The 15,720-nt window shown below is 42.4% G+C and overlaps 1 protein-coding gene and 1 non-coding gene across 2 annotated transcripts in view; one reads left to right on the top strand and one right to left on the bottom strand.

Moving 5' to 3' along the window:
* The window catches only part of DOK6 (docking protein 6), a 393,486-nt gene that overhangs the window by 204,074 nt on the left and 173,692 nt on the right, over positions 1–15,720 (top strand). The gene's annotated exons all lie outside the window — the stretch shown is intronic.
* On the bottom strand, positions 15,288–15,413 carry LOC122685100. Its single transcript, XR_006338270.1, has one exon. It is a non-coding gene; the product is annotated as a U6atac minor spliceosomal RNA (small nuclear RNA).

The following is a 15,720-nucleotide window of genomic DNA, read 5'->3' as shown; positions in this document are numbered from 1 at the left end:
GTTAGCTCTTAATTCTCGCTCCTCTTCTATCAGTATTATTTATAGATTTCTATTTTCAAGCTCATGAATTCCCTCTTCCATATGGTCTTCTCTACTCCCAATGCTTTCTAATGCATTCTTCATGAACTCCTTAATTGAGTTATTTAGTTTCAGAATTTCTTTGGTTCTTTTTTTAAAGTCTCAGTATCTTTAGTAAAGTATGTCTTCTGTTCATTAATTTGATTCCTGAGCTCATGGAACTGCCTTTCTGAGTCTTCTTGTAGCTCATTGTTTCTTCAGGGTCGGGATTTTTGAATTCTCTATCAGATTGCAGTATTCCATGACCTTTATTTTGGTTTCTGAAGAACTGTCATTTTCTTTTCTTGATGCCATGTTACTGAGGTTCTAAAAAGTGCCTGATGAGTTGTTCTTCTTGCTGTTCCTCTTGAAATAGCAAGCACCATTCTTCTTTAACTAAATTATAAGAGATTCCTGATTATAAGAGAATTCCATGGACAGAGGAGCCTGGTGGGCTACTACCCACGGGGTTGCACAGAGTCGGACACAACTGAGTGACTGAGCATACAACACACACACACACAGAGTGATTCGGCAGGTTGGTGGTTAGGGCCCTTTCTCTTCTTTTCCGGTGCGCGGCGCTGGGGGCACGTTTTTGGTGTCCTCACCTGGGCTGCCTCTGGTTGCGTCGGAGCATCTTGTCACTGCTTGTGCCTCTGGGTAGTTGGTGCCTTGATGCCGCAGGTGTCACCGGGGTTGCCACCCGGGGCACAAGGATGGCAGGCCCCTACACTACGTTTGGGGTCTCCGGGGTCACAAGCTCTGCCGCTACAGGGGAAGAAAGGGGCGAGGGGGTGCTGGGTCATACGTGTGTCTGCCGTGGTGAGGTTATCAGGCCCACAGGAGCCGCCACTCTGGAGGACCGGGGGGCAGAGTTGCTAGAGCCTCTGCAGCCATAGGAGGGGGTCACAGGCGCCATGGCCACTGCAGCGCATCTCCCCGTGGCCGTGTGCAGCCTCAGCCAGAAGGCTGGGCTCTGGGGCACTGCCTCCCTTGCTGCTGCAGACTCTCTGGGGCTGTGGGCTCAGCTGCCGCTGCTGGGAGTCCAGGACTGGAGGCACCTCGTCCACTGTTCCTGTGGTTCCGCCTCCTCTGTGTGTTCCCGTTCACCCACCTGCAGATGCGTCGGTGGGTGCAGTTTTCCAGCATCCTGGCATGTTGGACAGAGGCACCTTTGTTACTTTATGGATGTCTTACAAATTGTAGATTGAAAGGAAGAGACAATGGGAACATCTCACGCTGCCGTGATGCTCTAGTATCTTCAGAATAAGGACTGAGAATTAAACAGTGTGAGGGTGTGGGAATGAGTGCACTGAATGTCCCATAGTAACTGGTAGGAAGCACCTCGGTGCCTGGGATTCCGCAGTCTGGAGCATGCAAGTTTTCCTTGACTAAGTGCCAATATGCGTCTGCTTGTACCTAGACCTGAACCATGGGAAGTAATCAGAACGGCCTCCTATTCCCATCAGCAATTGGAAACAGTAGTAAATTCTTTTTTCTTTCTTGGTTTCTATGCAGGAGGTCAAATCCCTGGCCAATTTCAGATGTACACAATTTTTTAAAACCTGTAAGTTGAGAGAGAACATGAGCTGAATTCACTAAAAGAGAGAGAGACAAAGTTTGTGCTGTTAGCACACAGTCCCACTGGATATGATACCACTGGAGCATAGCGTTATCCAGATGGCATCGCCTGATCATTTCCCGGCACCAGAGTTCCCCTGACTTTTCTCATTATCCATACAACTTCCCATTTGAGGGTCGGTGACTGCATCTCTCTCTAGGAATACAGGCAAACCTCAGGCATGAGAGGGAGGTTAGTACTTTTTCAATATGTATCACTCATTATATTTAAAAGGCTCATCTATGTGTAAAAAAGAAAAATAGTAACTTTATATTAAGTACTTTGTGATGATATAAACCAAGTCCCTGGTCAGAGGTCTAAAAACAGATGCTTTTCATTGAATGGCCTGAATTTGCACAAATCCACAGTAACGACGAGAAAAGGGGTCCTTCATCTGGGACGTGGCCTGTGGTTGCATCACTGGCAGGAGTTTGCCCACTTCTTTTAAGATGAAGAAACTTGTCAGCCTCAATAGATACTTCCAGAGCTTGGCAATTAATTTATGTTGCCATGAGGAAATTCTTCTGCATGACTGTCTTTTTTAAATAGTTGAGTCACAGAAAATTCTGACTGTATAATTAGAAAGTGCAAAATAGAATCAATTGAAAATGGATTTAAATTAATGAGTTTAGTAAAGTGGCTTGATAAAAAATCAATACATGGAAATTAAGGACTTACAAAGAAGCAATACATATTTATAAAAGGTAATAAAAACAAATTACTGTATTTGAAATGACACTCTCATCATATTCTTAAAAGTAAACAATTTGGGAAACATACAAGATCTGAATAAAAATATGTAAGTCTCTATAGAATGTAAGTTATGTTTAATCTTCCTATATTCATCTATTTGTGCACTGGAACCCTAATAATCACAATTGAAAAAATAAAACATGAGCACTGATTCTAACATAGATCTTTCAAGAGACACCCGTTTAGAGTCCCCTGCATGAAGCGTAGATGCCCAAAAACCACCAAGGAATGGATTTCCTTTCCAAGAAAAGGTACCTAGGATTAACACTTTGTGACCCCTGTCTTTTGTTCTTAGGTAAAGTAGGTCAATGAGACAGGCACACGTAAGACAAGAATTTCTGAAAATTCCTTATAAAGTTCCCTTCCTGTTAAAAAAAAAAAAAAAAAAGCACTGTTGATTTTATGTATCTGTGAATAAAATATAGGGAGTACTGCTTCTGGTGTGTCTTGGACCACAGTGTACTCACAAATGAGAGTGAGAGGTGACGGAGGGTCAGGATACCCCTGCCCTGATCATGGACTCCAGGTTCTGGCCCAGGGAGCAGACAGCAGTCCAGTCATCGTTCCCCAAGCCCGGGTGAGCCACGCCAGCCCAAACAGGAAGGAGCCGTGCAGATGTCTGGAAGTTGCTTGCTATGCATTTAATATGGAATAATAGAAAACTGAAAAGACTTTCACAAGTTTGTGTCTTGGCTTCTCAAATTTCCAGTCATATTTTGGTTAAAATGGATCAAAAATGACCATATCCGGTGAAGGGGAGAAACCCTTGCTACCCAAGGAGTATAAAGTTTCAGTTAAGTAAGGTATTAACTTGTACAGATCTTCTGTACAACAGTGTAACTGCAGTTCACAATACTGTGTTGTACACTTGAAAAATTAAGAGGACAGACCTCTTAATAAGAACCCTGTGAGTGTTCTTACCAAAATTAAAAAAGGAAAATGCTAAAAAATAAGAAAAATTTGTATAAAGACAGGGGAGAAGAAGAGACTTGTCCCACTTGATAGCAAAACTTACTAAGAAGTCGTGGTTGTTATAACTATGTTTTGGGAGTGATGGAGTAAGCAAACAGACCCGTATCAGAGAGGGCCAGAAGGAATAGTCCAGAAAAGATGTATGAGCATTTGAAACTTGGTTGAGAATATATGTGAGGAAAAGCTGTTGATTTTCCTTTAATGTTTAATCTATAATTTATCTAGGCATTGGATTCTAGACTGATAAAAATTTATCTTATAATTCTGAAGACATTTTCCCATTGCATTCTTGCTTGTGATGCTGCAGCTGAAATAGCCATTTGTGATAGATGATTGTTGCATGTGGCATACTTTTTTCTCTCACTGAAAGATCTCTGAGTCATCTCTTTATTTTTGATACTCAAAAAGGGAGCTTGATTCCTGCCTTTCATCATTGGAAGTCTTTAAAATATTATTTGACAATTTCTTCTGTTATTTTTCTCATTCCACTGATTGATAGAGAGTCTAATTATTTTTGCAGCTTCTAATCTTGCCTCTCGGTCCGTTTGTTTCATGACCTGTAAAATATTGACGGTACTGTTGTGCCTTCTAACTGCTTTGTTGTCCTTTTACCTCTGCTGTTCTTGGCGCCTCTGTTGTTAGCAGGGGTCTTCATAGAAAAGATGGGTGCACATGTTTGTACATGCTGTAATGGGAAGTCTTCTGTATTGATGACTTCTATTTCCTCTGTGAAGTAGGACAGAGATTCCTTTGTTGATCAACAAAGGATTGAGAAGGCAGTGAGAAAGGCTGGCATTCCTCTCAGAGGTGAGATGGAAATGAATCACGGAAATGAGCTCACCCCACAGATGAATATAATGTATTAATATAAGCTACTTGCATAAGCAAAGAACACCAAGCTGGGATTAGACTCACAGTTTATCCAGAGGTGCTTACTGCTTTAGGATTTTGAAGGAGGCAAAACTGAAACAGTGTTTTTTGTTCAGACACTTTAAGAATAGCAGGCTTATAAGATTTCCAGAGGAGACTAAAAACTTTCTGAAGATGAAATTGCAATAAAGCAGTACAAACCATATGAAAAAGTCACAAATGAAAGAAAGTCAGCTGATTGAACAAAGGTATATTAGCACCCTAAGAACCAGAAACAATAGGAAAAGTTTAAAAAGAATCTTAAATATTACACTTGCATTTAAAATAAATATGATAAGAAGCAAATAGATATCACATCGGAAGAACTTAGTAATATAAAAACAGGATGTAGACAAAACAAACCAATAGAATTTCTAGATATTTTTTAAGTCACTGAAATAGAAAGGAGTGAAAAAAACAGAAGAGATTGCAAGTTAATTAGAAGATGAATCTGAGGAAAGCACGTCCAGTCCAGTTCAGTCGCTCAGTCGTGTCCGATTCTTTGCGACCCCATGAATCGCAGCACGCCAGGCCTCCCTGTCCATCACCAACTCCCGGAGTTTCCCCAAACTCATGTCGTCCAACCATCTCATCCTCTGCTGTCCCCTTCTCCTCCTGCCCCCAATCCCTCCCAGCATCAGGGTCTTTTCCAATGAGTCAGCTCTTCGCATGAGGTGGCCAAAGTATTGGAGTTTCAGCTTCAGCATCAGTCCTTCCAATGAACACCCAGGACTGATCTCTTTTAGGATGGACTGGTTGGATCTCCTTGCAGTCCAAGGGACTCTCAACATCTTCTCCAACACCACAGTTCAAAAGCATCAATTCTTCGGTGCTCAGCTTTCTTTATAGTCCAATTCTCACATCCATACATGACCACTGGAAAAACCATAGCCTTGACTAGACGGACCTTTGTTGGCAAAGTAATGTCTCTGCTTTTTAATATGCTATCTAGGTTGGTCATAACTTTCCTTCAAAGGAGTAAGCGTCTTTTAATTTCATGGCTGCAATCACCATCTCCAGTGATTTTGGAGCCCAGAAAAATAAAGTCAGCCACTGTTTCCACTGTTTCCCCATCTATTTGCCATGAAGTGATGGGACCAGATGCCATGATCTTAGTTTTCTGAATGTTGAGTTTTAAGCCAACTTTTTCACTCTCCTCTTTCACTTTCATCAAGAGGCTCTTTAGCTCTTCTTCACTTTCTGCCATAAGGGTTCTGTCATCTGCATACCTGAGGTTATTGATATTTCTCCCAGCAATCTTGATTCCAGCTTGTGCTTCTTCCAGCCCAGCATTTCTCATGATGTACTCTGCATATAAGTTAAATAAGCAGGGTGACAATATACAGCCTTGACGTACTCCTTTTCCGATTTGGAACCACTCTGTTGTTCTACATCCAGTTCTAACTGTTGCTTCCTGACCTGCATACAGGTTTCTCAAGAGGCAGGTCAGGTGGTCTGGTATTCCCATTGATTGAAGAATTTTCCAGAGTTTATTGTGATCCACACAGTCAAAGGTTTTGCCATAGTCAATATAGCAGAAACAGATGTTTTTCTAGAACTCTCTTGCTTTTTTGATGATCCAGCGGATGTTGGCAATTTGATCTCTGGTTCCTCTGCCTTTTCTAAAACCAGCTTGAACATCTGGAAGTTCATGGTTCACATATTGCTGAAGCCTGGCTTAGAGAATTTTAAGCATTACTTTACTAGTGTGTGAGATGAGTGCAATTGTGCAGTAGTTTGAGCATTCTTTGGGGTTGGAATGAAAACTGACCTTTTCCAGTCCTGTGGCCACTGCTGTTTTCCAATTTGCTGGCATATTGAGTGCAGCATTTTCACAGCGTCATCTTTCAGGATTTGAAATAGCTCAACTGGAATTCCATCACCTCCATTAGCTTTGCTCGTAGCAATGCTTCCTAAGGCCCTCTTGACTTCACATTCCAGGATGTCTGGCTCTAGGTGAGTGATTACACCATCATGATTATCTGGGTCGTGAAGATCTTTTTTGTATGGTACAGGAAATCAGGAATGCAGCACAAAATGTGAAGAGACAGGAATATTAGGTTATGGGACATAACTTTCTTTAAAAGAGAAAGCAATTATCCAAAATATTCTTAACATACCTCTGACAAGATTTCCAAGAAAGGAACAGAGTGAATAGGAGAGAGCCAAAACTCAAAATAGCTGAAAAAAACTCAGAGCTGAAGAAAGATATGTGTCTTCAAGCGTTAACATCAAGCCAACCTGTGCAAGATTAAATATAAAGCAAAAAAATCCTAATAGCAACACCCCCAAAAAATCAGACTACCTTTAGCAAGAAATGGCAGATGAATAGATGACCTTAATATCAACAGCAAGACACTAGAAAAATATTTTTTAAATGCTGGAGAAAAATAACTGTCAAAATGTCATTCAAGAGTGAAGGTAGAGAGACATTTTCAGAAATATGAAAACTAAGGAAATGTTTTAACCTGACACTTCACAGAAAGAAGAACTAAAAATGTATTCTTTAGGAAGAACGAGACTGAAAACAGAAAGAAGGTTGCAAGTCTCAGTGATGAGAGTGGTTAAGGATATAGGTGCCAGAGTCAGCCTTGCTGTGTGGCTAAGAGGAAAATCACATACCTCTCTGTGCTTCAGTTTCTACATATAAAGTAAAAATGAAAGTGATAATAGCAATTGCATCATGAGTTTCTTGTGAGAGGGAAACAAGTCAATACTTGCAAAGCACTTTCACATGTTAATAATATTAATACAAGTCCAATAAATGTTGGCTAAGAATATAAATAAACAATTGCTAAATTTGGAGTAACTTGTATATAAAATGCTAAAAATAATCACTATTTTAGGACTTTAAAGATAGGAGACTTAAAATAAGTTACAAATGTTGGAAGATAATATGGTATAAAGAGGAGAGGAAATTATTGAAGTGTTTTAAGATCACCTTTTTCTTCTACATGAGAAGGGTGGAAAATAAAGAAAATGCAGCCAATGCTATAGGATGGTGTGGTCTCCACACCAGCAGCATAGCAGGGAACTTGTAAGGAGTGCAGGTTCTCAGGCCCCACTTCAGAACTGCTGAATCAGGACCGCTGTGGGTGGGGGTCGAAGAATCCACTGAACAAGCTCTCCAGGTGACTCGAAGGCTCAGCAAAGTCTGAGAACCTCTGGTAGAGAAGAGAATAAGGAAAGGTGCCAGGAGAGGGGGCAGTTGCAAGTGGAAAACTTGAAACAGTTGATAAAAATCCAAATAAATATAAATATCTGCCTGTGTTTTTAAAGAGATATCACATTGGTTTGAAAAATCTGGTTTTATGCTTCTTACAAGACAAACACACACACAAGTTAGGTCCCAGGTGATGGAAACAAAAGGAATGAAAAAAGATGATTTGTACCTTGTTGTTCAGTTGCTCAGTCGTGTCCAACTCTTTACAACCCCATGGACTGCAGCACGCCATGCTTCCCCATCCTTCACCATCTCCTGGAGCTTGCTCAAACTCATGCCCATCGAATCGGTGATGCCATCCAACCAGCTCATCCTCTGTCGTCCCCTTCTCCTCCTGCCTTCAATCTTTCCCAGCATCAGGGTCTTTCCCATTGAGTCAGGTCTTCACATCAGGTGGCCAAGGTATTGAAGCTTCAGCTTCAGCATCAGTCCTTCCAATGCCCTCTAGTTCCTTTAAGGGGATACTTTTTCCTACTCTGAACATTTGAAAACATATTAAAAGCAAATACACACAGTTTGAAAGCTTCCTTCATACTCTGCAATCGGATGGTAGAACTCTCTACATGTGCAATCACTGCATCTGGTTCGGCTGCCCCCAAATCCACTCGGAAAGGGGGCTCCTGGCAGCCGGGTTCCCGCCACCCCAGCTCCTAACCCCGTGGGTCCACCTCCACTTTCTCTGCTTCTGACTTTTCAGAAGAAACTAGCAACATCCAGGCTTTCCTATTACAAAAGGTGATTGTTTTAAAAAGCAGGCAGGTTAAAGTATTAAAAAATAGGGTCCGTAAGAGGGAGAGTAAGTGACCAGGAACACTTGGGAAAGAAGGCTATACATGCTGTCATTTTGCAAAAGAAGATAATCACAAAATGGTACGTGTTTCTGCATGATATATTCCTTTGTGTTTTTATTTAAGAGTCAATTCCCTGAGAGAGTATGCACAATGCTCACGTTTACCAGTGGAATTTTGTCAGTTAAGCCACCTGAGATAAAGTCAAGGGCGCTGTGGACAGGGGCAGGCCGGCCGTTAAACTCGGTGAGGGTAGTAAGAGCCTCCGACTGCAGTGGCACGCACCGCCTGGAGCTTTACAGCCCTGGTGTGTCTGGGAAATGGCTAAAGGGACCTCAATCTGGGTGGATCTGCAGTTACTTGCTAGGAGACTCTCTTTCTGGACATTGAGTAAGTGCCAAGTTTTAAGCATAGTTGGATGAACAGTAGAAATCCCGGGTTGCGTTATGAGCAGTGAAGGGCAGAACTGGGTCGGCTGATGCGGAGGCTCGGGGCGTGTCCCTGACGAGTAAGGAGCGGAGGGGCGCCTCTGCTGTGGAGTCTCTTCCCCCTCAGCGCATCCCCAGGTCCGCTTGGGAGCGGCTGTACCGCGTGTGAGAAACAGATGCGCGAGCCGCCAGCTGACAGGAAAGGCCCCAGCGTCCTTCCTTTCCGGAAGCGATAGTCGTTCAGCCGGGTCCAACTCTGTAGCCCACCAGGCTGCTCTGTCCATGGGATTCTCCAGGCAAGAATGCTGGGGTGAGTTGCATTGTCTTTTCCAGGGGATCTTCCTGACCCAGGAATCAAACCCCAGTCTCCTGCGTTGCAGGAGCATTCTTCTCCATCTGAGCCGCCAGGGCAGCCCTGAAGGCCACTTTTAAATCTCTTCTAGATGTTTTCTGCACTTCTGAGACAGACACTGTGCGTGACAGCCTGGAAGGGACACCACTTGTTCATATCTGGGGACGTGGACTTGAATCAACAGCTAAAGGTGTTACTTTGTAGAGGAAGGGGAGTAGGCTGCAGTATCTCTGCTTGGGAAGATTAACACCAGCTTGTAAGTTTTTACTCCAAAATACAAATCTCAAAGAGGCTGGCATCCTCTCTCTCTCATTGTCTGTTTTAGGATGGAGCAAACCAATGTGGGACGTTGGCGTTTGTGGGGAGTTTGATCCTAATACAATCACTAAAATAATTTCATGTTTCTCTCTCAAACAATACAATCATCAGAACTAAAATTTCAGGAAGAACCCCTCTCTAATTAGGAAAGAATAGTCTCTTCAATAGATTTTGGGAAGACTGGATAGCTATATATATATATATGTATAGGTATATGTACATGTGTGTATATATATGTGTGTGTGTGAATATTATTCAGCCATAAAAAATAATAAAATCCTGCCGTTTGCAGTAGCATGAATGGATCTCGAGGACATTGTGCTGGATGAAATAAGTCAGGCAGAAAAAGACAAACACCTTATGATCTCTTATATGTAAAATCTAAAAATGAAACACACAAAAAAGCAAAGCAGGCTTGTAGAGAGAGAACAGATTCATGGTGCTATGTGTGCAGGCTGGCTGAGGGGGTCAGAAGGTAAAAGAACTAAAGTGGAGCCCCTCCCCACTACACTCTAGAAAGTCAAAATTCTCTCTGTGCAGTCGTTGGGATGATGGTTGTAAAATTTAGTTCGTTTTTATCAGGAAATATCAAAATGTAATATAATTAGTTATCATCTAGTTAATTTTGATTTTCCTGCCTAAAATAATTGCTCATTAAATTATAACCTTAATTTAGTGGGTTAACTTTTAAAACTGAATAAAAACACAGATACAGTGTGAAGGAAAACTAGAAAGAGTGCATAAAATACATCACAGATTGTCATCCATCACCCCAGGCTGTAAATGCACATTACAGACATCTTACTCATTTGTCCGAATCAGAATTACACTCACCTCTTGACCACTCTGAAGGCGCTGACTTCTGGACTTAGCACAAACAGTAATCGGAAGAGAAACAGCTAGCCTATTTTCAACTTAGTTCTTCTAAATAAACCCAGGATTGAATCCTTCCAAAGCATTTTGATTCAGAATTCCAGGAGCAAGTCTTTGTTTTCTTCTGTCTCTCCTCTCCTTTCTCCCACACTCTGTCTTGAAACTCAGGTTTTAATCAGCATGTACTTTTAGATACTTTTAAATGCTTGATCCTGATACAACTTACTGCTTTCTTTACTGCCATTTCCTGTAAAGAGAGTCTGTCTTTGAAAATGTTTTTCTTCTAACTTAACTATATTCTCCAAATTTTAAGCTCTCTCCTTCTTGTTTATTTAGATCTTTTATCTTCCAGTCTTTGTTGAGAGATGATTTCTTTTGAATAGAAAATATTTGTACACAGTTTCACATTGATTCATTTTAACCAAACCAAATTTTGCATGAGTGTGCATCAGTTGGCTTGAAACTTTTTATCATCAGGTGGAAAATCTGTACTTTAGGGAAAAAATCAACTGTGATCCATACATAAGCAAAGTGGTAATGATTTGAAAATTAATCTCTTGTGCCATGTCAATGTAGCATTGTTCTCTACAATTCCACCAACTCTACAATACAGAGTTCTCTAGCAACTCTACAATAATTAAACAGCCATACTAAACATATTGCTACAAAACCGACCTTCAGCCAAGTTAAAATAGTTGCTTTCATAGAAATACTTACTGAGGACAAATGAATTTAAGCAGTAGGGTGGATCCAGCCTTGAAGGTGACATTTTTCATCCTAGTTCAAAGCTAATGAAGAAAATGAAAGAATGTGTTTTTTTGGAAACATCCCTAAGCCGCTTGGAAATTATTTCATGCTATCTCCTTGGAACAGTGTTTTGGTTCTTAAGTCACTTAAAAGATAGTGCAGTTATTAACAAAGACAAGAAAGTGAAAGCCAACTTGTACCTGCATATATGCTGGGCAATGTCCCCCTTAGGGACTTGGTTAAAAAGTGGAATGGATTCAGCCAATCCCTTTGGTCCCAGGGAAATCCCTAAACCACGCTGTACTCAGAAGCAATCTTGCATTCACCCCATCCTCCAAGTCCTGCTCTGCTCTGGGGCCGTGGCTTCCCTAGTTTTATTTTAAGATCCCACAAGAGAATTTAAAATCCACAAGTCAGTTGAGCATAGGAAGTCTCTTCAATCTAAAATCCACCTGGGATGTGAAAACAGGCGCCAGTGAGAGATAATAACTGGAAGGTCCATGTGTTATCCTCAGGTTGATTTTGACAGTACAGACACACTGTGGAGCACCGCTGTCTGGAAAATGTTTAACTAAGACATTCTGGAGATGGATAGAAGACCCTTGAGAGCCCCTTGGATCCTGATGCTGGGAAAGAGTGAAGGCAAAAGGAGAAGAGGGTGGCAGAGGCTGAGATGGTTAGATAGCATCACCTACTCAATGAATGTGAATTTGAGCAAACTGCGGGAGACAGTGGAGAACAGGGGAGATTGTTGGCTTCAGTAGTTCCTGAGGTCGCAAAGAGTCAGACAGGTCCTAGCAGCTAAACAACAAAACGTTTCCAAAGAGAATTGGGGAATTTTGCTATCCTTTCCTGCCTGAAATAGTCATGTGTTTTATACTGACTGAAGTGGAGCTTTTAATAAATCGCAATCTTAATGTCAGAGAATATTTCCTGACCAATTTTGTCTGTTAAGCCTCTCTATTCTTATATAAAATCTCTTTAAACTCTTCATAGTTTAAAGCACCATTTTATTATATTTTCTTGCTAACCATTAAGGAAATTCCTTTAAGCAAGGATATTTCCTTTTCGATCAGAATGTGACTGGGGAACCTGCAGTGAAGAGTCCGCATTCTGGGAGGGTTGGTGTTTTCTCTCAGTGTAGCTTCCGCTGTCTCTTGTCACATTGCCCTTCCCAGCTCCTTCCTGGCTCACTTTGGTCTTAAAATCCAGGCCTGCCAGACTTTGACTTAGATCGCAGATCCCTCTCCCCAACTCAGGCTTCAGGGAAGATGGGGCGTAATCTCTCTGTGGTCTCCTCACCCCCACATGCTGGCTTCACTGTAGTGTTGGGTCCGGAGAAGAAGGATGGAAGCAGGGACCCCACCGCCTGTTTGATCGGCCAGCACGGGAGCCGCAGACACGCGTGGACTCTGAGCCGCAGGGTCTCTTCGGGTGGGTCTTGGGAGCTCTTCGAGCAGACGGCCACCTCCCTGCACTCGACCACCGAGCGTCCCTTGCTGACCCCTGCCAGTGACCCCCACCAGGGTGTGTGCAGAGCTTCCTGTCGCTGGGTCTCCTGTCCAGCCGGCAGGCAGCCCTCTTGGACCTCAGCAGGGTCCACTTGGGACGCACCAAAGTTTTATCTTTGCCGTCCATTGTCTGAGAATGTCCGTTGGCCTTCAATGCCGGCTTTGGGTCTCCTTCCAGTCCTTCTCCTCATGCAACTGACAAGTATGTATAACAGCAAATTCAATAAGGAGATTCTGAGCCCAGGAGTGAAAACAACAGCCTCAGCCACTCATATGTAGGAGAGGTTCTCTCACCACAGATACACAGCCTCCCCTCACACACACCCAGAGATGCACAGAAGCACACCCTCCCTTGGCTTGCGTGAGGAATAGGGTGTGTGGCGCCTCCCTTTCAGAATTAGAGGAGTCTCCATGGTCCTCTCTTGGCTGCCAAATCTGTACTCAGATCGTTGCCGTTAGCCTCTGTGGTGGTGGTTTACTCCAGCACGGGTATCCGGAGGCACTGCAAGCAAAGGCAGCCACGTGGTCTTACATTTCTACTTTTAGATCATGAGTGAATGAATGCAGCAGAATGTTTTCAGAATGTGAGGATATTTAACTATTTTGAGGTGGTAGGTTTAGCTGAATCTAAGCGTAAGAGGATCTTCAATCTCATTCACCGGAATTATGAAGTTCACTTCAATAAAGAAGAACTTTTTCTTTGTGTATTTTTCGTGCCTTTTTAGAAAATTAACTTGACCATATATGCAATAGGCAGGAGATAATGAATTCTCCGCTGGCCAGGATGTGGAGAATACACATCCTGTTGGCAGGAATACAGCTTGGTGCACACACCATGGAAAACAGAGTGGAAATTCCTTAAGACATTAAAAACAGAGCCATCACATGATCTATATTCCTGCCTGCTGACGCTCAGTCACTTAGTCATGTCTGACTCTTTGCAATCCCACGGACTAGAGCCTACCAGGCTCCTCTGTCCATGGGATTCTCCAGGCAAGAATACTGGAATGGGTTGTCATTTCTTACTTCTGGTTATATATCTAAAGAAAAAGACATCATTATCTCAAAGAAATACTTTTATTCCCCTATTCATGACAGCATTATTCACAAAAGCCAAAGTATGGAAAAACCTAAGTGTCCATTGACAGTTGAACGGATAAAGAAAATGTGCTACATATGTGATGGGATATTATTCAGCCTTTAAAAAGAAGGAAGTGCTGCCATTTGTGAAAACATGGACCTCAAAGGCATTGTGGTAAATGACATAAGCCAGGCAGAGAGAGACAAATACTGCAGGGTATCACTTACATAAATTTTCTACTTTTTCTTCTTTTCCTCTCCCCCGACCAGTTGCTCTGAAGGCTACTTCTTCTTTTTGGCCTTTTTTTTTTCCTCCCTGAAAGGCTATATAATTGGAAGACTGTCCACAAAAACCACTGTTGATCCTCTAAACCCAGAGTGTCCCTTTAAGTCACATTAGCCTTTTTTTTATCTGATGTCTCTTCATCCTTTACATCCCTTCCCTGTAGATCATGTATCCAGTTACCCAGTCCTGTCTTGAATCTTAAGACTCAAGCTGAGTTTCACCTTTCCAGTGATTGCCCCACCTCGCCTCAGTCCTCTTTCAGCATCCCTCCACCAACCCCCTGCTTTTTCTTGGTTAATTCTTGGCACTTCTTGCATCCTGTTTTGAGACTTCCTGACCCCACTGTTGAGCAGCAAATCTTTCCTCATTATTTTATTTCTTAAGCTTCAAGCAGATGTAATCACATCATGTTCCATCCAGATCTATATGCCCTCCTAATTTTTCACAGATCACATCCCCTTAAATTAATTTGCTTGCTTAGAGGTTTTCCTGGTAGAAAGGAAGAGACTAATTGTCCTTTGTTGTTTGTTTTGTTCAGTTTCTTACATTAAAAAGGATACCACATGCAGCAGCTTAAACCAAAACAGATTCATCATCTTAGAATTCTAAAGGACAGAAGTCCAACAGCAGGCTCACTGCACAGAAACTGAAGTGCCGGCAAGGCTGCATTCTGTTCTGGGAGCTCTGAGGATAACACAAGCCCAGGTTCACTGGGGCTGTTGACCAAGTACCATTCCATACTCTGAGCAGCTGTCAAGGCTTTTTGTAATAAATTGCGCTTCGCCAAGAGAAACTGTCTCAGAGCTCTGTGTGGTTTCTGTCAGTCTTCCACAGCTAACCACAGCACTGGCAACATTTCCATATTCCAACACGCGGCTCTCCTCTTAAATGTTTTCCTTTCTGCTCCCAAGTACTTCACATTTGCTTCGTAGAAAGGAATTGCTTTTAGGCCTTTTGAGAACGTGACTAAGACAAAAGCTCTTCTTTAGAAAAAAAAAAAATTATTTAGTGAATCGTTCATTTATTTGTTTTTGGCTGTGCTGAGTCTTTTTTTTTTTTTTTACATTTATTTTTATTAGTTGGAGGCTAATTACTTTACAATATTGTAGTGGTTTTTGTCATACATTGACATGAATTAGCCATGGATTTACATGTATTCCCCATCCCGATCCCCCCTCCCACCTCCCTCTCCACCCGATCCCTCTGGGTCTTCCCAGTGCACCAGGTCCGAGCACTTGTCTCATGCATCCAGCCTGGGCTGGTGATCTGTTTCACCCTAGATAATATACCTGTTTCAATGCTGTTCTCTCAAAACATCCCACCCTCGCCTTCTCCCACAGAGTCCAAAAGTCTGTTCTGTACATCTGTGTAAAAACAGTGGTTAGATGCCACGAAGTAGGTGGCAATGCCTTAACCGTATGTGTGTTGTCAGGCCCGAGAGCCTCTTCCATCCTTGTCAAGGGGAGTGCTCACCTTCTCTCCTTTCATACAACACGAGTCTTTTTTCAGTTATTTATCTACTCATCCATTTATTCATTCTGGCTGTGCTGAGTCTTTTTCATTGCTGCACGCGGGCTTTCTCTGGTCACAGCACGTGGACTTCCTATTGCGATGGCTTCTCGAGTCTCAGAGCGCCAGCTCTAGTGAGCGTGGCTCAGCAGTTACAGCGCACAGGCCCAATTGCTTCGTGACATGTGGAATGTTTCAGGACCAGGGGTTGAACCCGTTTTCCTTGCACTGGCAGGCAGATTCTCAACCACTGGACTACCGGGAAGTCCCTCCACATTTATTTATTAGTTTGC

This window comes from Cervus elaphus, chromosome 27, assembly GCF_910594005.1.
Source record: "Cervus elaphus chromosome 27, mCerEla1.1, whole genome shotgun sequence".
Taxonomy (NCBI): Eukaryota; Metazoa; Chordata; class Mammalia; order Artiodactyla; family Cervidae; genus Cervus; species Cervus elaphus.
The sequence above is the reverse complement of the archived record's forward strand: the minus strand, read 5'-3'. Positions and strand labels throughout refer to the sequence as shown.